The sequence below is a fragment of the Salmo trutta genome, chromosome 17 (assembly GCF_901001165.1).
Source record: "Salmo trutta chromosome 17, fSalTru1.1, whole genome shotgun sequence".
In the NCBI taxonomy this organism is placed as follows: Eukaryota; Metazoa; Chordata; class Actinopteri; order Salmoniformes; family Salmonidae; genus Salmo; species Salmo trutta.
The window spans coordinates 21,383,673-21,393,707 of NC_042973.1; positions in this window are offsets into that span (position 1 = coordinate 21,383,673).

Below are 10,035 nucleotides of genomic sequence, written 5' to 3' on the forward strand. Positions count from 1 at the left end.
TAGGTATGTACGGAAGGACCAAATCGGAAAGATAGGTAGGAGCAAGCCCATGCAATGCTTTATAGGTTAGCAGTAAAACCTTGAAATCAGCCCTTGCCTTAACAGGAAGCCAGTGTAGGGAGGCTAGCACTGGAGTAATATGATCACATTTTTTGGTTCTAGTCAGGATTCTAGCAGCTGTATTTAGCACTAACTAAAGTTTATTTAGTGCTTTATCCGGGTAAGTAGAGCATTGCAGTAGTCCAACCTAGAAGTAACGAAAGCATGGATACATTTTTCTGCATCATTTTTGGACAGAAAGTTTCTGATTATTGCAATTTTATGTAGACGGGAAAAAAGCTGTCCTTGAAACAGTCTTGATATGTTTGTCAAAAGAGAGATCAGGGTCCAGAGTAATGCCGAGGTCCTTCACAGTTTTATTTGAGATGACTGTACAACCATCAAGATTAATTGTCAGATTCGACAGAAGATATCTTTGTTTCTTGGGACCAAGAACAAGCATCTCTGTTTTGTCTGAGTTTAAAAGTAGAAAGTTTGCAGCCATCCACTTCCTTATGTCTGAAACACAGGCTTCTAGCGAGGGCAATTTTGGGACTTCACCATGTTTCATTGAAATGTACAGCTGTGTGTCATCCGCATTGCAGTGAAATTTAACATTATGTTTTCGAATGACATCCCCAAGAGGTAAAATATATAGTGAAAACAACACTGGTCCTAAAACGGAACCTTGAAGAACACCGAAATGTACAGTTGATTTGTCAGAGGACAAACCATTCACAGAGACAAACTGATATCTTTCCGACAGATAAGATCTAAACCAGGCCAGAACTTGTCCGTGTAGACCAATTTGGGTTTCCAATCTCTCCAAAAGAATGTGGTGATCGACGGTATCAAAAGCAGCACTAAGATCTAGGAGCACGAGGACAGATGCAGAGCCTCGGTCTGACACCATTAAAAGGTAATTTACCACCTTCACAAGTGCAGTCTCAGTGCTATGATGGGGTCTAAAACCAGACTGAAGTGTTTCGTATACATTGTTTGTCTTCAGGACGGCAGTGAGTTGCTGTGCAAGAGCTTTTAATTTTTTTTTTGAGAGGAATGGAAGATTCGATATAGGCCGGTACTTTTTGATATTTTATGGGTCAAGGTTTGGCTTTTCAAGAGAGGCTTTATTACTGCCACTTTTAGTGAGTTTGGAACACATCCGGTGGATAGAGAGCCGTTTATTATGTTCAAAATAGGAGGGCAAAGAATAGGAAGCAGCTCTTTCAGTAGTTTAGTTGGAATAGGGTCCAGTATGCAGCTTGAAGTTTTAGAGGCCATGATTATTTTCATCATTGTGTCAAGAGATATAGTACTAAAACACTTGAGTGTCTCCCTTGACCCTAAGTCCTGGCAGAGTTGTGCAGACTCAGGACAACGGAGCTTTGGAGGAATACGCAGATTTAAAGAGGAGTCCGTAATTTGCTTTCTAATGATCATGATCTTTTCCTCAAAGAAGTTCATGAATTTATTACTGCTGAAGTGTAAGCCATCCTCTCTTGGGGAATGCTGCTTTTTAGTTAGCTTTGCGACAGTATTAAAAAGACATTTCGGATTGTTCTCTTTTTCCTCAATTAAGATGGAAAAATAGGATGATCGAGCAGCAGTGAGGGCTCTTCGATACTGCACGGTACTGTCTTTCCAAGCTAGTCAGAAGACTTCCAGTTTGGTGTGGCACCATTTCCGTTCCAATTTTCTGGAAGCTTGCTTCAGAGCTCGTGTATCTTCTGTATACCAGGGAGCTAGTTTCTTATGACAAATGTTTTTAGTTTTTAGGGGTGCAACTGCATCTAGGGTATTTTGCAAAGTTAAATTGAGTTCTTCTGTTAGGTGGTTAACTGATTTTTGTCCTCTGATGTCCTTGGGTAGGCAGAGGGAGTCTGGAAGGGCATCAAGGAATCTTTGGGTTGTCTGAGAATTTATTGCACGACCTTTGATGCTCCTTGGTTGGGGTCTGAGCAGATTATTTGTTGCGATTGCAAACGTAATAAAATGGTGGTCCGATAGTCCAGGATTATGAGGAAAAACATTAAGATCCACAACATTTATTCCACGGGACAAAACTAGGTCCAGAGTATGACTGTGGCAGTGAGTAGGTCCAGAGACATGTTGGACAAAACCCATTGAGTCGATGATGGCTCCGAAAGCCTTTTGGAGTGGGTCTGTGAACTTTTCCATGTGAATTTTAAAGCCACCAAAAATTAGAATATTATCTGCTGTGACTACAATGTCTGATAGGAATTCTGGGAACTCAGTGAGGAACGCTGTATATGGCCCAGGAGGCCTGTAAACAGTAGCTAAAAAAAGTGATTGAGTAGGCTGCATAGATTTCATGACTAGAAGCTCAAAAGACGAAAACGTTGTGGTTTTTTTTGTAAATTGAAATTTGCTATCGTAAATGTTAGCAACACCTCCGCCTTTGCAGGATGCACGGGGGATATGGTCACTAGTGTAACCAGGAGGTGAGGCCTCATTTAACACAGTAAATTCATCAGGCTTAAGCCATGTTTCAGTCAGGCCAATCACATCAAGATTATGGTCAGTGATTAGTTCATTGTCTATAACTGCCTTTGAAGTGAGGGATCTAACATTAAGTAGCCCTATTTTGAGATGTGAGGTATCACGATCTCTTTCAATAATGGCAGGAATGGAGGAGGTCTTTATTCTATTGAGATTGCTAAGGCGAACACCGCCATGTTTAGTTTTGCCCAACCTAGGTCAAGGCACAGACATGGTCTCAATGGGGATAGCTGAGCTGACTACACTGACTGTGCTAGTGGCAGACTCCACTAAGCCTGCTGCCTGGCCTGCACCCTATTTCATTGTGGAGCTAGGGGAGTTAGAGCCCTGTCTATGTTCATAGATAAGATGAGAGCACCCCTCCAGCTAGGATGGAGTCCGTCACTCCTCAACAGGCCAGGCTTGGTCCTGTTTGTGGGTGAGTCCCAGAAAGAGGGCCAATTATCTACAAATTCTATCTTTTGGGAGGGGTAGAAAACAGTTTTCACCCAGCGATTGAGTTGTGAGACTGCTGTAGAGCTCATCACTCCCCCTAACTGGGAGGGGGCCAGAGACAATTACTCGATGCCGACACATCTTTCTAGCTGATTTACATGCTGAAGCTATGTTGCGCTTGGTGACCTCTGACTGTTTCATCCTAACATCGTTTGTGCGGACGTGGATCACAATATCTCTATACTCTCTACACTCGCCAGTTTTAGCTTTAGCCAGCACCATCTTCAGATTAGCCTTAACGTCGGTAGCCCTGCCCCCTGGTAAACAGTGTATGATCGCTGGATGATTCGTTTTAAGTCTAATACTGCGGGTAATGGAGTTGCCAATGACTAGGGTTTTCAATTTGTCAGAGCTAACGGTGGGAAGCTTCGGCATCTCAGACCCCGTAACGGGAGGAGTAGAGACCGGCCTCTGACTCCGACTCGCTGCTTAATGGGGAGAACCGGTTGAAACTTTCTGTCGGCTGAATGAGCGACACCGGTTGAGCATTCCTACAGCATTTCCCTCCAGAAGCCATGAGAAAGTTGTCCGGCTGTGGGGACCGTGCGAGGGGATTTATACTAACGTTACTATCTGTACTTACTGGTGGCACAGACGCTGTTTCATCCTTTCCTACACTGAAATTACCCTTGCCTAACGATTGCGTCTGAAGCTGGGCTTGCAGCACAGCTATCCTCGCTGTAAGGCGATCGTTCTCCTGTATATTATGAGTACAGCGACTGCAATTAGAAGGCATCATGTTAATGTTACTACTTAGCTTCGGCTGTTGGAAGTCCAGACGAACCATGTCCAGATAAAACGTCCGGAGTGAAAAAGTTGAATGAAAAAAAAAGTTGAGTGAGGGAAAAAATATAAACGGTAATTAAAAAGTAAAAACCGTAAAGTTGTCAGGTAGCAAAATAAGGTTGGCAACAAAACGCACAGCAGCAGGTAAACAAGTCTGCACGTAACCATCCAGCACGTAACCATCCTCTTAGAAATGCAAGAGAAAGGTCATATTGAAAATTAGTTTGCGCGCACCATGAAGACATTACGCACCAGCTAAAATCGGTTTCCTATTGAACATACTTCTTTCCGAAATAAATATTATAGTTTGATTACATTTTAGGGTATCTGAGGAGTAAATAGAAACTTATTTTGACTTGTTGAAACAAAGTTATGGGGTAGATTTTCAGATTCCTTTCACTGCATTATTGAACGAGTGGATTACTCAAATCGATGGCGCCAACTAAACTGACATTTTGGGATATAAAGAAGGATTTTATCTAACAAAACGACACTACATGTTATAGCTGGGACAATTTGGATGACACATCAAAAGAAGATTTTCAAGAAGTAAGTGAATATTTAATCATTATATGTGAATGTATGAAACCTGAAAAATATTTTGATTTGGGGTGCCGTTTCTCTCTGTAATAGCTACTGTAAATCGGACAGTGCGGTTAGACTAACAAGAATTTAAGCCTACAGCCGACATAAGACACTTATATGTACCTAAATGTTTAAAATCCATAATATTTATGATTATTTATTTAAACTGAGCAATCACTCTGACAGAGCTCAGGAGTTCCTCTGAGGAAATGGTCCCTTCTTGCAAGACAACCTTCTCTGCAGCACTCCACCAATCAGGCCTTTATGGTAGAGTGGCCAGATGGAAGCCACTCCTCAGTAAAAGGCACATGACAGACCACTTGGTGTTTGCCAAAAGGCACTTAAAGCACTCAGACCATGAGAAAAAGATCTCTGGTCTGATGAAACTAATATCTAACTTTTTGGCCTGAATGCGTCTGGAGGAGACCTGGCACCTTCCCTACGGTGAAGCATGGTGGTGGCAGCATCGTGCTGTGGTGATGTTTTTCAGCAGCAGGGACTGGGAGACTAGTCAGGATCGAGGGAAAGATGAAGAAGACTCGAGGCTGTAATCGCTGCCAAAGGTGCTTTAACAAAGAATGGAGTAAAGGTTCTGAACACTTATGTAAATGTAATATTTCATTTTGATTTTTTTATACATTTGCAAAAATGTCTATAACCAGTTTTTCCTTTGTCATTATGGGGTATTGTGTGTAGATTGATGAGGAAAATACAACAATTGAATCTATTATAGAATAAGGCTGTAACGTAACAAAATATGGAAAACATCAAGTGGTCTGAATACTTTCCGAATGCACAACACATCTTGTCTTTCTACCCTATAACACTAATGCACCACACCAACAACCACAGCAGACTTTTTTTATTTAACATATACTGAGTATACCAGACATTAGGTACACCTTTCTAATATTGAGTTGCATCCCTCCCTCCTTTTACCCTCAGAGCAGCTTCAATTCATCACGGCATGGACTCAACAAGGTGTCGAAAGCGTTCCACAGGGATGCTGGCCCATGTTGACTCCAATGCTTCCCACAGTTGTGTGAAGTTGACTGGATGTCCTTGCGTGGTAGACAATTCTTGATAGACACAGGAAACTGTTGAGTGTGAACAACCCAGAAATGTTGCAGTTCTTCACACAAACCAGTGTACCTGGTACCTACTACCATACCCCATTCAAAAGCACTTAACTCTTTTGTCTTGCCCTTTCTTCCACATACACAATCCATGTTTCAATTGTCTCAAGGCTTAGAAATCCTTCTTTAAGCTGTCTCCTCCCCTTCATCTACACTGACAGAAGTGGATTTAACAAGTGACATCAATAAGGGATCATAGCTTTTACCTGGATTTACCTGGCTCGATTCACCTGGTCAGTCTATGTCATGGACAGAACAGGTATCCTTAATGTTTTGTATACTCAGCGTATGTTCTCTACAACAACACACAATTATACCGTAATGCAGAAGAAGGAAAATAGCAAGGAAGGAGGAAAGATAAACACAGAAGACTAACATTGGGCCTGTAAAATGATTAAAGTGAGAATAAGGCAGCAGGCAGTTATAGCCCTCAGAATGCTAAAAGCCTTAGAGTGGAGTGGTGTACAGTAGCCTACACACCTTCCCCTTAGCAGGGGAACAATCTGTGAATCCATATTGACACCTCGTATGATATTTGTCCTCACTTACCTTGTTGTGAAAGTCAGCAGTTGAGTAGTGTTGGTAAGGCTGTTTATTTTTGTAAGATTTGACCATAGTAGAACACAATGCATCTTTGTTATGTGCTGCCTATATTATATAATCAAATGTTCTTCCACGTAGTTAATTAAAAAACTTATTCGGGATCGGTGTCCCTTTCACGGGATGGTTGAGCTAACGTTGGCTAATGCAATTAGCATGAGGTTGTAAGTAACAAGAAAATTTCCCAGGACATAGACATATCCGATATTGGCAGAAAGCTTAAATTCTTGTTAATCTAACTGCACTGTCCAATTTACAGTAGCTATTACAGTGAAAGAATACCATGCTATTGTTTGAGGAGAGTGCACAATTTTGAACATGAAAAGTTATTAATAAACAAATTAGGCACATTTGGGCAGTCTTGAAACAACATTTTGAACTGAAATGCAATGGTTAATTGGATCAGTCTAACACTGAGCATGCACATACACTGATGCCATCTAGTGGCCAAAATATAAATTGCAACTAGGCTGGAATAATACCTTATGGCCTTTCTCTTGCATTTCAAAGATGATGGTACTACTACTACATTCCTTTCCATTTCCACAAACTTCAAAGTGTTTCCTTTCAAATGGTACCAAGAATATGCATATCCTTGCTTCAGGGCCTGAGCTACAGGCAGTTAGATTTGGGTATGTCATTTTAGGCGGAAATTGAAAAATAGGGGGTAATCCTTAAGAGGTTTTTAACTCTCAGGATTCTGGAACGAGCAGACTGTTACCTTGTATAATGGCAGACTGTTACCTTGTGTAATGGGAAGCAGTTCAATACCAAGTTGAAAATGTGTATTCACAGATGAACCTTTTTTCACATCTTCCTTTAATCATGGTTTCAGATTTGCTATGCACCATGGCCTCGATCCGTGCCAACAAACATGTTAATTAATTAATACCATCAACTTGGTTACACCTCCCACTGAGTGAGATGTGGTATGAAATTGGATTCCGAGAATCATAGGAACATAATTCATTGCCAATATGGAATGCCATACACACAATGTTGTTGTCTCTCCCACCTTTAGAAAATGAAACTGCTTGACAGCAAGTGGTCAAAACAAACCCTACTATGTAAATGGTACCACACCAGATTTTCCAATTGATCATTTTGGAATACTAATTGCATAATTTTGTGGGTCCAAATCAACATGCGCCAACTGTAGACTTTGTGATAATGATGGTTATCCACACATGTAAATCTGTGGACATAGGATAAAATGAAAAATTATTGGAAAAGTGATAAGACCTGTCCATTTACTCTGGTAATGGTGTAATGCCTGTTAACCCTGTTTTCACTTTCAGATGACTAAAGAGCACAGAGCCGTGCACAGACCTGTCAGGCAGCAGGTGAAATTGACTTTCATAATTCATATCTCAAAATTCATAACATACTAACTGCCTCTATAGTTGAAAACATTTATCACAAATTGTAAGCAAGCTAGTTACTGTGCCTCCTAAAGACATGATTGACATTAGAATAAAGGGTAGGCTATCAGTTGATCATTGATGTTGACTATTTTTTTTTACTGATTGTGATGTATTTAATTTTAAATGCTCTTAAATAATAACTTCATAATATAGCCTAATATTCATAGTCTTCTAACTCAGGGTTTCCCAACCTTGGTCTTCGGGACACCAAGGGGTGCACGTTTTGGTTTTTGCCCTAGCACCACACAGCTGATTCAAATAATCAACTAATCATCAAGCTTTAATAATTTGAATCAGCTGTGTAGTGTTAGGGAAAAAACCAAAATGTTCACCCCTTCCCAAAGACCGAGTTTGGGAAATGCTGTAATCGAACTCATGATATATGGCTGGCTAGTGGCTTGTGAGGATATTTTAGTTTATGGTGGTTAGCTAGAGTCTAGACCAGTGGTTCCCAAACTGTGGGGCGTGCGAGGGGTCAGCAGCCCTCCCAAAAAATATATATATGTGTTATTAAAAGAAAATAGGAACTCAGTCCTGCTTTCAACTTACTCTTGAAAGTTGGAACAGCAGAATGCACAAGGTGCAATTTTGAAATTGGGTAGTGCATCATCAGGTTTCCTCTTGTCATGTCAGTCATTGCATTTTACTTAAAAAAAAAAACTTTTATACCTTAGAGAGCTATTTATAACTTGTCAGAAATGCCCAGATCAACTAGCCCATGTCAGCAAATGGTTAGTAGATTTTGTTGTGACGTTTGAGTCACTCAAATATCACATGGATACACCTTAGACATTAAAACATTTATAGAATTGCAAGAAAATGGCTTTAAAACTGCAACATTTTCTCTGCAACCCATGACAAAATGTGTAGAATTGCAGGAAATAAGCTTAAAACTTGCTAAATGTTCTCTCCGCCAACAAGAGGTATGAACAGTTTGCGTCATGAACAGTGCTTGTGCCCATAGAAATAGATGTGGCAGGGGGGGCGCGGAATGTTCCCAAATGCTGGAAAGGACGCCTGAGTGTAAAAGTAGAAAAGAGGTGCTTAAAAGAGGCTCTTACAGAAGTTGCACATATGGGACATTTTTTAAGCCTTGACTTTAATAGGTGTGTGGAGACACACATTGTACAATATGAGAAGGAAATGGATGCACAGTTCACTTGCCAGCAATGGCCAATGCGATTGTGCCAAAAGCCTAACGCTCTTGGTTTACTTTGTAAAACAATGTTCGCTCAATGGGTCTATTGAAGTTTTTCAAATATTTTCGTAGTCTACAGCAGATTAGAGTCTTCTCTTTTCAGCAGGAGCCATTTGCTTCCAAACCTGTGTTTTGCTGTGATTGTACTGTACTTAAACATCTTGAGCTGCAGTTAGTAGTCAGCACCCCAGAGTGTTGTATAAATTAATTGCTATTTTCAGTTTAGATGAGGTGTTTATGACACAAAGCAAAAACATTCCTACTCCCAAAACAGTTGACAAACAATTCCACATTGTCTCTGCGTGTGGCAGTTATGCTACAGAAGAAAATGAGGATTTCAGTAGAACTCAATCCCTACATGGCATGATGGCGGACATCCTGAGGTGCTGTGCAATTGAAATGCTGCCTATGGATTTCTAATCATGTGCCTGGGTACCTTTGGGACGCAGGTTTAAGTATTGTGTTCTCTGTCATCATGTCTTGTTTTTTTATACATTTTCTGCTCCACTTTCCAGTCCCCACAGGAGGCCATGCTGAGAAATGGAGAAGAAGTGGAGAAGCCAGGTGAGGTGGTGGGGGTATGAGGTATCAAATCTTTCGATCATTTTATTTAAACTCTTTAGAGAGGGAGCTAGCTACAGATATATGAGCCTAATGGTGGGCTAATCTTTACAGAATGCAGTAGTGGAATACATGATTTTGTGTTCCAGTTAAAATACAATTCCACACACAAACTTTTGTGCTTGTCAGTACTCAAGTTTTCAAGATATGTAACTTTCAAAATACAGAAATCCTCTCTGTATGCAGCATCATATGATGCAAAATGTACCATACGGGAGGATTTTTTTATTTTGAAAGTTACATATCTTGAAAACTTTAGTGCTGACAAGTAAATTGGGACTATAACAACAATTGACTAATGAAAGAAATACCAAAATATAGTTTTTGGGTGGAGTTTTCCTTTAATGTTGCAGGAAGATGTTTTGTCTAGCCTTCTCTCCTCCTCATCCCTCTTTACTACGCATATAGGATTATGTGATTTTGTGATACCAGGGAGGGAGGGAGGGCTATTCAGTGGAAAAATAAGTAGTATGCATTTGATATCTAATGATGAGTGTGGTCTTCTTCTCTCTTCATCCCTCCCAAATCCCCAGCTCCCACAACACACAATGGGTACGTCCCAAATGGTACCCTGTTCTGTATAGGGTGCCATTTGGGATGCATACAACGTATCAATTGAGAGGTATCA